This window comes from Triticum dicoccoides, chromosome 4A (genome assembly GCF_002162155.2).
Source record: "Triticum dicoccoides isolate Atlit2015 ecotype Zavitan chromosome 4A, WEW_v2.0, whole genome shotgun sequence".
Taxonomy (NCBI): Eukaryota; Viridiplantae; Streptophyta; class Magnoliopsida; order Poales; family Poaceae; genus Triticum; species Triticum dicoccoides.
This window is the reverse complement of record NC_041386.1, coordinates 679,214,346-679,226,141: the sequence shown is the minus strand read 5'-3', so window position 1 is coordinate 679,226,141 and position 11,796 is coordinate 679,214,346. Positions and strand designations below refer to the sequence as shown.

Below are 11,796 nucleotides of genomic sequence, written 5' to 3'. Positions count from 1 at the left end.
AGCCTGCCACCGCCCGTGAGCGGCTCCTCCCCGACGTTCGCGCCGCCCCTCATCAATTTTCGCCCCGCTCCCGCCGCGTCCGTCGACTTCGTTCCCTGCGCCTCCATAGCGCTCCTTCGAAGGAAGCGGATACATCAATCATCGCCCCGACCAACTCTCGCCGGCCTGCTTCGCGTACAGCGGCAAGGACCTACATCGACAACTGTCGGCCTCGACGACAGGAACTTGAAGGTAACAGAGGAAGCAACTAATCGTTGGATATTGAATTTCAATGGCTTCCAATGGTGTCTTCGCTGAATTACTCCGTGCCTACAAACTTGATGGAACAAACTACACGGTTTGGAAAAGGAAGATTATGTTCTTGCTTACGGCTGAGAATATAGATTATGTTTCTGAGACCGGGGCGCCTAATGAGCCAGCAGAGGATGCTACAGATGAAGACAAACAGGAATACAATGATGAACTGAAGCAATGGACCAAGGACAACAAGACTGCCAGAGTTTATATTCTTGGCTCGATGACTGATTCGTTGGCTGCGGAATATGAGTCGGATAAAACGGCCTGCGGAATAATGCTCAGGCTGGAACAAGATTTTGGAGAAGTTTCCCTTGTGAAGGTGCTTAGCCTTGTGAATAGATTTCTGACATCAAAATGGGTGATAAAACAGTCAATGAACACTTCAACAAGCTCTGTGTCTTAGCGGAAGAGTTAAAAACTGCTGGCTATCCGTTCCAGGAGGAAGTCCAAGTCATGGTTGTCCTGAACTCTTTACCACCATCATGGGAACAATTCAAGATTTCTTTTTGTCATTTAGAGCGCACACTCAATATGAGGAATCTGAGGCAACACTTGCTGATGGAGGAGGACCGCAGGCTCAACTCAGGAAAAGATAAAGCTTTTTATCAGCCAGAACTTCACCTTGGTGAGTACAAGAATAGTGGGAATCGGAGGAACTGGAATAAGAAAGGAGGACCAGACCTAAGGGACAAGATCAATTACAAACGTGATAGGGATCAAAGAAACTACAGAGATGACAGGAGGGACAGGGGGCAAAGCAACAACAACAACTCTTTTCACAAGATTGACAAGAGGAACTACAAGTGCCATAATTGTGGTAATACAGGCCACTTCAGGTCAGAATGCACCAAGAAGAGGAAGCCGAATAGCGAAAGGAATAATTTTCACAAGGATGACAGCCGCAAGGGGAATCAATCCCCTGAAGGTATTACCGATGTTTATGTTTGCACTGATTCCTTATTTACTACTACTTTTCAGAATAGTTGGGTAGTAGATTCTGGTGCAACTTCACACATAGCTAGAGAACTTAGCTCCTTTGCCACACTCAAAACAATTCCAAAAGGAACAAGACATGTCTATTTAGGAACTCAAGCTAAAGCAGACATACTAGGAATTGGAAACTATGTGCTTAAACTCCCTGATGGAGGAAACTTAGTGTTGGAAAATGCACTTTATTCACCCAATATGAGAAGGAATCTTGTTTCAGTGTCCAAGCTAGAGTCAATTGGATATAAAATTGTCTTTGCCGACGGGAAGGTGAAGATTATCTTAAATGGAAGATTAGTACATTCAGGCGATAGACATGATGGTCTCTATTTTCTAAATGACATCATGGAAAATAATTGCTTAGTAGGCGAAGATAACTCCGTTGTGAGGAATATAAATGGACACAATAATTGTTCTGAATCTTACTTGTGGCATTTGCGACTTGGACATATATCCAAGAACAGGATTAAGAGACTTATTAGTTCTGGAATTTTGAACTTTAAGTGGGAGGATTATGGTATTTGTGAAGCATGTATTATGGGTAAAATGACTAGGTCGCCTTTTCCCAAAGCAAGTAGATCAACAGAACAGCTTGCCATCGTTCACTCTGACATTTGTGGGGAATTTTCCACACCCACTTTGGGAGGGCAGAAAATCTACTTTATCACTTTCATAGATGACTATTCAAGATACGGTTATGTGTATTTGCTTAAACACAAATCGGAAGGGTTTGATGCTTTTAAAGTGTTCAAAGCGGAAGTGGAAAATCAGCTAAACAAGAAAATTAAAATACTTAGAACTGACCGTGGTGGTGAATACACATCAGGAATACTAGATGATTTCTGCAAAGAACATGGCATTATTCATCACTATACCTTGCCATATACTCCACAACAGAATGGAGTGGCGGAAAGAAGGAATATGACTTTAATGGATATGGTTAGGTCTATGATGGCTTATTCTGACTTGCCATTGTCTTTTTGGGGAGAGGCACTTCACATTGCTGTATATTTATTGAATCACTCACCTTCTAAAGCTGTAACGGTAACACCCTATGAGCTTTGGAAGGGAAGGAAGCCCTCACTTCGCCATTTGGCGGTTTGGGGGTGTAATGCTCAAATAAGGATACCTAGCCAGTTGCGCACCAAACTACAATCTAAAAGTACCCCAGGAATTTTTATTGGTTATGCATCAGGTTCTAATGGTTACCGTTTTTGGGATCCTCAAAGAAAGAAATTGATTGAAAGTGGAGATGCAGTTTTTCTTGATCAGGATACACCTCGCCGTGCTAAACGAGCTAGGGTGGAATTATTAGTAGAACCTGAAGATATCTCTTTACCTGAAACTGAACCTCTAGTTCAGGAAAATAATGATGCTAGTTAGTCTACTAACTCTATTTCGAATAGCATGCCTAGGAGAAGTGGGAGGATTACACAACCACCTGCATATTTAGATGAGTATTTTGTTTTTCTGTGGGAAGTGCACTCTAAAATTCAGAACTTAGAGGAAGAACCAAAATCATTCAAAGCTGCATTGGCAAGTCCTGAATCAAATCTTTGGATGGAAGCCATGCAGGAAGAATTAAACTCTATGAGGAAAAATAATGTTTGGGAATTAGTTGAATTACCAAACAATCGAAAGTCTATTGGTTCTAAATGGATTTTTAAAAGGAAACTGAATGCGACTGGTCAAGTGGATAAATATAAAGCAAGGCTCGTTGCTAAAGGATTTACACAAATGGAAGGAGTTGATTTTGTAGAAACCTTTTCTCCCGTTGCTAAATTTACCTCTATACGGATCATTAGTGCATTAACCGCTTATTATGATCTGGAATTGCATCAAATGGATGTTAAAACAGCATTCTTAAATGGAATGTTGGAAGAAGAAATATACATGAACCAACCTGAAGGTTTTGTGGAAAGGGGGAATGAAGGGAAGGTCTGTAAATTAAACAAGTCCATATATGGTCTTAAACAAACACGCCAGTGGTATATTCTTTTCGATAATGCAATCACGTCATATGGTTTTTCAATGACGGAAGGCGACCATTGTATCTATTTTAAGATTATGGGAAATAAATTTGTATTGTTATCTCTTTATGTTGATGATATTCTCATTGCTTCAAATGATAAATCTACACTGATGGAAGTTAAAACCTGGTTATCCTCTAAATTTGACATGAAGGATATGGGGGAAGCTTCCTATGTTCTGGGAGTGGAAATACGTAGAGATAGAAGGAAGAGAATGTTGGGTTTGTCTCAAAAGGCATATCTCAATAATGTACTTCAGAGATTCTCTATGGAAAATTGCAAGCCTGTTAAAGTACCTATTCTTAGGGGAACTAAACTTAGTGAGGAAATGTGTGCTAAAACTCCTGAGGAAAGGAAACAAATGAGCAATATTCCTTATTCATCTGCATTGGGTTCTTTAATGTATGCTATGCTATTTACAAGACCTGATATTTGCCATGCCGTGGGTTTGTTGAGTAGATATCAAGTGAACCCTGGACCTGAGCATTGGAAACAGATTAGGAACACTTTGCGTTATGTCAAAGGAACTATGGACTATTTTCTGTGTTTTAATGGACACAATCTTCAGCTGCAGGGGTTTACTGATGCTGATTGGCAAGGGGATCTTGATGACCGGAAATCAACTTCTGGTAATCTGTTTACACTAGCAGGAGGAGCTATTTCTTGGAGTAGCAAGAAGCAAGATTCTGTAGCACTTTCATCTATGGAGGCTGAATATATTGCAGCGTCGGAAGCTGTGAAAGAAGGTGTATGGTTAAAGGGGTTTCTTGCGTCTCTCGTGGTGGTGGAAAGCGCTTCATATCCTGTTACTATTTTCTGTGATAACCAGGCGGCAATCAAGGTCTCAAAGGATCCCAAATTTCATAGCAAAACCAAACATATTGAGGGAAGATATCACTACATTCGTGACGTCGTTAATAGATTAAAGACAGTTCGTTTAGATTATTTACCTAGTGTGGACATGGTTGCTGATCCACTGACTAAACCTCTTAGTCAGGAAGTATTTTGTAAACATGTTTGCAACATGGGTCTTCGTTTTTGGAATTAGAATGTTTTAGCCAAGTGGGAGATGTAGGAAATACTTATGTGTGGCTTGCAACATTTTACATATATATACTACATAGTTCCTGGAATATGTTTACCTTGATATGGAATTTACCGATGGACTTGAATATTGCTTGGAATACATGAATGGAATATAGTTCATGGAAGCCGGTACATATATGCTGGAAACAGTATTTATTAATGCTGGAATATTTATTGTACTAAATGTATATTTGCCCGGGCACAGCATATTATGGAAAGCCAGGTTGTTTGTGGTTTTGGCTCCATGAATTGGTAAAGCCTGTGAATTTGAATTGTAATTCAAATTCAGCGTGCGACTCACACGTACGTGCTTGTGGGACAGTTTGCAGATGAAACTCCTTGATGGTTACTAATGATCGTGGTTGGTTAAGTTAACCTGGAGTCTTCGTTTAAACAGATTTTATCTGGACATTTATCTGCAGTTTATACAGTTTGAAATTAACTGGAATAGCACTACATAAAGGTCCCTAACCCCTAGCCTCAATGGATCATTGTGAGCGGAACCACGGAAAAGGATCGAGGAATAGGGGTTAGACCGTGTGCGTATATTTCTTACAAAGCCCACCCGCGTCCGATCTCCCCGCAACAGAGCCCACGACGGAGGCGACGAGGAGGAGGACGACGTCTCGCCCTGGCGGGACGCCTCGCGGGTGCGCAGTGTCGAAGCCCTGAGAGCCATCTGCAGGAAGTACTCCATCCCCGACGGCTTCACCCCTCTCCTCGCCGGCGACCGGTCGGCGCGCGCGCCGCCGCCGCCAGGGTCCGTCTGCGTGTACATTGATGCGCTGGAGGCCGGGATGCGCCTGCCCCTCCACCCCTTCTTCGGCGTGGTGCTCGACCACTTCGGGATCGCCCCGGGCCAGCTCGCCCCCAACGGCTGGCGCGCCCTGGCGGGGTTCGTCGTGCTCTCCCACTTTGCCGGAGCGCCGCCGTCGCTGCCGGTGTTCCGGCACTTCTTCACGCTGTCTTCGTTCCCGCACAGGCTCTACTCCCTCCGCGGCAAAGACGCTGCCGGCGCCGGCCCGCTCTTCCGCCAGTTGAAGGGCACGGACGCGCGGTGGAGGAAGGAGTTCTTCTTCCTGTCGTCACCGGCAGCGTCGCCGTGGCAGTGCCCTGTTCAGTGGGGGAGGCCATTCAGGTCCGCCACGTCTGATCCGCGGCGTCCAGGCCGGCCGACGTGGTCGCCTCGAGCTACGTGTCGCTGCTCCAGGTGAGGTGAATTTACTTACGAATCATCCATGCGCTAGCTATGCATTCGATTCGAGCATGATTTGCTTGTTGATCTGGACTGATAGACTGACACACATGCATGCCGATGCCGGTCTTGACCGAGTCCTGTAGACGGCGAACGAGGTGGCCTTCTCGCTGGGTTACGCTCTGGAGCTCGAGGAGAGGCTGAGGGACGCCGACGAGCTGCGGGCGGAGCTGCGCAAGGTGAAGGCCGAGCTCGCCGAGACCAAGGCCAATGCCGTGGCGGCGGCGGCGCGGGAGTCCCGGGGGCCCAGGGCGCGCTGACGAAGAGCTCTTCTTGGATCCCATGCCTACACCATGTCTCCACGGTGATATGCACACACCATTTCATCAAATTATATTAGACTGATGGACCTACTTATTCATCTTTGAGCTGCGGATTGACATATTTAGGCTTGTTTGGATTGAATTTGAATTTTGTGTTGCGGGCAACACATTTGCTATCACTGGTAGCTTTGAGATTCGGATCGTATATTCTCAACCCATTCCTATGTACTAATACTTTCTATTCATGATTAGCTGCACTCTTTTAAATTAAATTTCCAAAATAATGTAAGTTTTCATTTTTGGCAAAACAATATATATTTTTGAAGAAAAAAATTACTTGCATATATAATTGATTCAAATAGGGTGTTTCTACCAAGTTCACTGTCTTCGAAACACATTAACATACTGGACTGCTACTCGTGGCTTTCTATAGGTGGGCACACCAGCTTGCTCAATGTATGCAGGCCACCCGGGAGGAACCCTAGCCGCCACCGCAGCAGTCCCCCTCTCCTCCTCTTCCTCCTCCCACCGCCGCCGGAGGGTGTTGCCGGGAAAATCCCGCGCGGCGGCGACGGCGGCGGGGACGGCTCTCCTCCTCTCGCTCGGATGGCGCGGCACGGGGCGCTCCTCTCGCGGCGGGGGCTTGCGTGCGGCCGGGGGGTCGGTGGTGGATGCTGCCGGCGGGGCATGATGTGGCGGTGGTGGAGGCGTGTGGCCTGTGGTGGGAGGTTTGGTGCTGATGGCAGCCCAGGTTGCTCTAACTCCTTTTTGTGCGGATGCTCGAGGTGAGCGGTCGTGTCTTCGGAGCTTCTTGCTGGACCTGGCGGGGACGCTCGCCGTGACTAGCATGGGGATGGGGTGGTCTTGTGTTGCTGGAATCAAGCGCTGGCATCTGCGGAGACGACTAGGTTGGGGATGCTTCAGGCGAAAGCCTTGTGCCGACCTTGTCGGCAACGATGACGGCGACGCTTTTGGGCGTCGTTTCCCTTCTTGAAGGGTCATTGGGGAGCTGCTGCCACCTGCTCATTCGTGGGCTCCGGGCGAAAGCCTTAGATCCTTTATTAGTTCGAACAACGATGGCATCTCGATGTCGTTCCCCCCCTTGGGGGCGTTGTTTTTTGGAGCCACGAAATTCGATGTTGGTTGCTCGATGTCTGGGTAGCAGAGGTAGTTGGGTGGTTGGAATGCTCGGTGGTGGCGGTGGAAGTGGTCTGTGGCGGCGACTGGTGCCTTGGTCATCCTGGTGTTGTTGGTTGACCTCTCATGGGGGCTCTTGGCGACGGTGATGTCTCGGTGTTCGGTGCCCTTCGACGGCGCGTGAGGTTTTGTTGCTTTGCATAGTGCTCTAGCTCCCTCTATTTGTGATGGTGGCCATGGTGTGGCCTAGAGGAGGTGCAGGGGCTATCTCGGTGGAGCATTGCCCTTCGGCACGGTCAGTGGCTCTCTCTGTCGCGACGTGGCTAGGCAATGGGATACCCTTCGATGGCGATTGTGACTTCCTAGCTCTTCAAGGTGTGAGTGATCGCAGGGCAGCGGGTGACTTCTTCTCTTCGTCTTCTCGGCAACGAATCTCCTTTCGACTGATCCATCAAAGCTAGCTCCTGCTCTTCTCGGTTAGCCTAGTGGTGATGGGTGCTAAGTTCTTGGTGTCACCTATTGTCGTAGCTTGTTTCCTGGTTCTTCTCTGTTGTCCCTTATTCCTTCTTGTGTGTGTTGGGTGCTACACTTGTGTAGCCATTGTGTTTGTATCTCTGTCTTAACTATGATAATGAAAATGGTTCAGGCCGGCATAAGCCCGCCGTAGCTCCGTCAAAAAAAATGTATGTAGGCCTTTTGCTGACAAACTGAAATATGGAGCAGTTCATATATGTACTCTAGTGTCACTACATTTTCAGTGCCATACAAATCAAGATTGTACTCTAGTGTCAATACATTTTCAGCACTCTATGTCAATACATTTTCACGCCTCACATACATTACAATGTACCCATGCTGTTCTGAACAATACAGAAAATTTGAGTACTCCGCTCTACTCTGTAGCAACGAGAGTAGCAACGTACAGTACAGACACAATTGGGCAAAACTACAATGTCATCTACTACTACTCTGAACATGCACTGGGAGTACCTGGAGCAAACTACTATGTACAAACAATGTCATCTCCTCCACTACTATTCTGTAGGAAATTGCAGAGAACTTCCTCAAGCATCTCATGAGCAGCACAACTATTCAGTTATCAATGAAGGTCCCGAGCTGTCAGTTATCAATGAAGATCTACATACACAGCTAATCATTCAGTAGAAACAAATGTGCTCTGGATCTATATAAACAACATTGTCAAAAATCCTGAAACTACTTTGCATGGGAGTACATGACAGCTCCATGCTTGAAACACATGCTTACCATACTCCATGCTTAAAACATACTCCGCTGGTTACTCCATCATCTAGAAGCTTGAGAGCAGGAACAGAGCTTGAAGCCGCTGGAGTACTCCTGGTTAAAAGTCCTTTGGCCATCATCTAGAGAAAACCATAATCAGGTCTCAACATACCCAGTTACTCCATCTAGAAATATTCAGCATACCCACATGGAGTAGAAATAATCACTCATTTGAGCATACAACAGAAATATTCAGTTACTTGCTGCCATTCAGTCACAGAATAAAAATGACAGCGTTATGCTCTCAATTTCAGAATAAAAATGTCCTACAGTTCCACCAAAAAGAGTTGAGCAAAATTGCAGTAGCAAGAGGTTCTTGCAGGTTCGTCAAGAATACATTATTGCAGTAACTGAAATACTCCCATCAAGCATAAGGCTTTTTTTCTACTCCACGAACATGATCATTGGAAATACACCATTCCAGTAACTAATATACACCATTGGATTGGAGTAGCTACTGACAGGTTCAAGAACATCTGCCCACGAACATGTACTGACAGGTTCCACACGCAGAGAGAGGGAGAGGGATGCACCGTGTTGACCTTGCCGCAGCCGACGCGCTGGAGGTGTAGGAGACGAGGCGCCGCGGATCCAGCACGGTACAAGCCCAGCGCAACACTAACTGCTGAAGGTGGAAATTAGTTTTCACTAATTAATATAGCATGAAAAAAAAACGTCTATCCTGCCTGGCTTGAAGATTAATCATGTACATATCAAGCAAATGTTTGGAGAACTTGTTATCATTCATTTCAATTACCATCATATTTCTAGAAATCGCCAATTTGATATTCATTTGACAATTAATAAATAAAAACTTGGAAGCTACTGCAATTACTCGTGTGTGCTTCACATGAAAAACTGAACAACTTTGACTTGATTATCTTTTGCACCATTTGCTGCTGATGATTTGGGATTGTATTAATTGCACTTAGCCCTTTGTTGCTAAATATCATGTTCAAGCGGATGACTTTTGCATGTGTAAATTCAAGTAAAAAAATACTGTACATAACTGTTCAAAGAAAAATACAAAGCTCTTTGCACCATGTGAGTATAAAGGCCTTGATTATATTATAATAGTAGTGCTTACTCCCTAGGACATATGAACCTTGAAATAAACAAGAATCTAGTTGTATCAAAGATAGATGAAGATAGTTAGACATGTGGCAGTGGATAGATTTCTCAAAGAATCAACCGTCTAGAATACTAGCCCCAGTAAACTACATGTAAAAGATAAAAAGAAATAGAGAAAAATGTGGAAAAGTTACAGTCCTTTGCGTTTCATTGCATTGAAAAGATGGGGAAAAGTTACAGTCCTCCTAGGAGGTTAGTTTTACAGTACATCATACAACTCGGTGGATATCCCAGGATCAAGGCAGAACAACCCGCAGGCCTGTGCCCCTGCCATAGCCCAGCATCGGATCTCATCCATGATCTTGTCGAGGAGCCCAGCGATGGAAGGCATCGCGTTGACGAAGACACATTCACTGATTAGATAATTTAGCCGGACATAGTGCCTATCACTGACTTGATGTCATTGGCGATATTCTTGGCATCTGCTGCAATACCAGCCAATCCTCTCCTTGCTAACCCAGCACAGTAGAGCCCATTTTCACCTTTCCAATGATTCGGATATTCTTTGATAGGCAGTCCATTGTCATTTATCATGCTCTCACCATTCTGGGATAAAAAATAACATAGAGCTTGTTAGCAGATTTAACAATTGTTGCACCAACAAAACAAACTCAGACATATTTAAACATCGATGTTGTTACCATGAGCCATATATTTGTTGTGCTTTTGTATCCAGTTGCTAACACAATCGCATCAAATGATATATTTTTACTGCACTGAAATTCAACTATATCGCCCATGACCTTACTAATGCTCCCCTGTACCTGTAGGAGATAAATAGAATATTGATAACTTGGCATATGAAGACAACATCTGTTATGAAATTTATGTCATGTCAAGGATATACTTACTTTGATGATACCTTTTTTGATTAACCCAACAGTGCCAACATCAATAACAGTAGATCGGCCGGTTTTTGACTTGAGGATAATTGGACCCATTTTTGGCCTTCGGATGCCATGCCTCGATAGGTCTCCAAATATTAAATTCGCAGCCATCACAATGAGGTTATCCACTAGATTCAGTGGAAGACGGTGAGCAAGTGTCATCCCAAACCGAATTAATTCCTTTGTCGTTACATGAATCTGCAACCATAAAACATGTCACATCTCTTTTGAAGTCTGCACGATACAATAAAATTTCATAGAATCATCTTCTTTCAAGAGTTAATTTTTCGGTATTGTAGTTCTTCTAATTGTTTAGTTGTTTCTGCACGTTATAAAATAGTATATCGCTCTATATTATGAAATACTTTCTAGTAGTAATAACTCTGGAAATTTGCGTCCCTTCTAGTGGTGACTATAATAAGAAATTTCCCTCTACCCACTGAAAATTTATAGTGCCCATAGGGTGGGTGTGGGGGGATTCCCTAGTGTTTCCAGGTCAAAAATAATATATAGTGTGTGTACATACCGGGCTTCGTATAACAATTGAGGTATTGGCACCATGGTTCGCAAGGTCATAAGCAATTTCCATTCCAGAGTTTCCAGATCCAACGACCAATACATTCATGCCAGAGTAGTTCTTGCCTGACTTGTAGCTTGATGAGTGGACGACATCACCGAAAAACTTTGTAGTCCGGGGATCATTGGAATATTCTCTGCACTATTCTCACCACTGGCCACCACAAGAAACTTTGTTGTGAACCTGACTATTGTGCTCTTTGCCATGTCATGTGCCACAATGGACCAACATTTTTCGTCATTGTCATATGTGGATGACTCCACACTAGTGAGATACTTGGGTTGAATATTGAAACGCTCAACATAGTCATCCAAGTATTTCACAAACAAGGTTTTTGGTATGTATGTTGGCGCATCTACTGGGTATGACATGTGTGGCAACTCATAGAACTCCTTTGCAAGATGCAGCTTGAGCCGATCGTAGGCGCGGTTGCGCCAAAGTGACGCGCTGCAGCTTTCACGCTCGAGAATGACATAGGGAATTGAAAATTGACTAAGGCATGCTGCTGTTGCAAGGCCGGCTGGCCCAGCGCCAACAATCAACACTACAACATTCTCCATTCCAAAGAGAAGAGTTGACAAAGTTGTGGGATAGGTGCAATGGTAGGCTGGGAGTGTTTGCTTGTTTGCTCGATGAATCTTTGGATGCATATGTGGGCATATATATACTGGTATGTTTCTTGTGTCAATCTAGATTGAGGAATGAAAAAGGTAAGGATTTATTGACGCCTTATCCTGGTGTGTACTAGTATTCTATCTAAATATTGAACCGTTGGTGCGAAAGCATGTCCTGATACATTATAGGGGATACAAAATAGGCAGGAATCACACTCTTGATCAATTGG

The 11,796-nt window shown here is 44.5% G+C and overlaps 1 pseudogene; it reads right to left on the bottom strand.

Moving 5' to 3' along the window:
* Positions 1-9,854: 9,854 nt before the first annotated feature.
* On the bottom strand, positions 9,855-11,512 carry LOC119289702 (annotated as a pseudogene).
* Between the last annotated feature and the right edge of the window lie 284 nt (positions 11,513-11,796).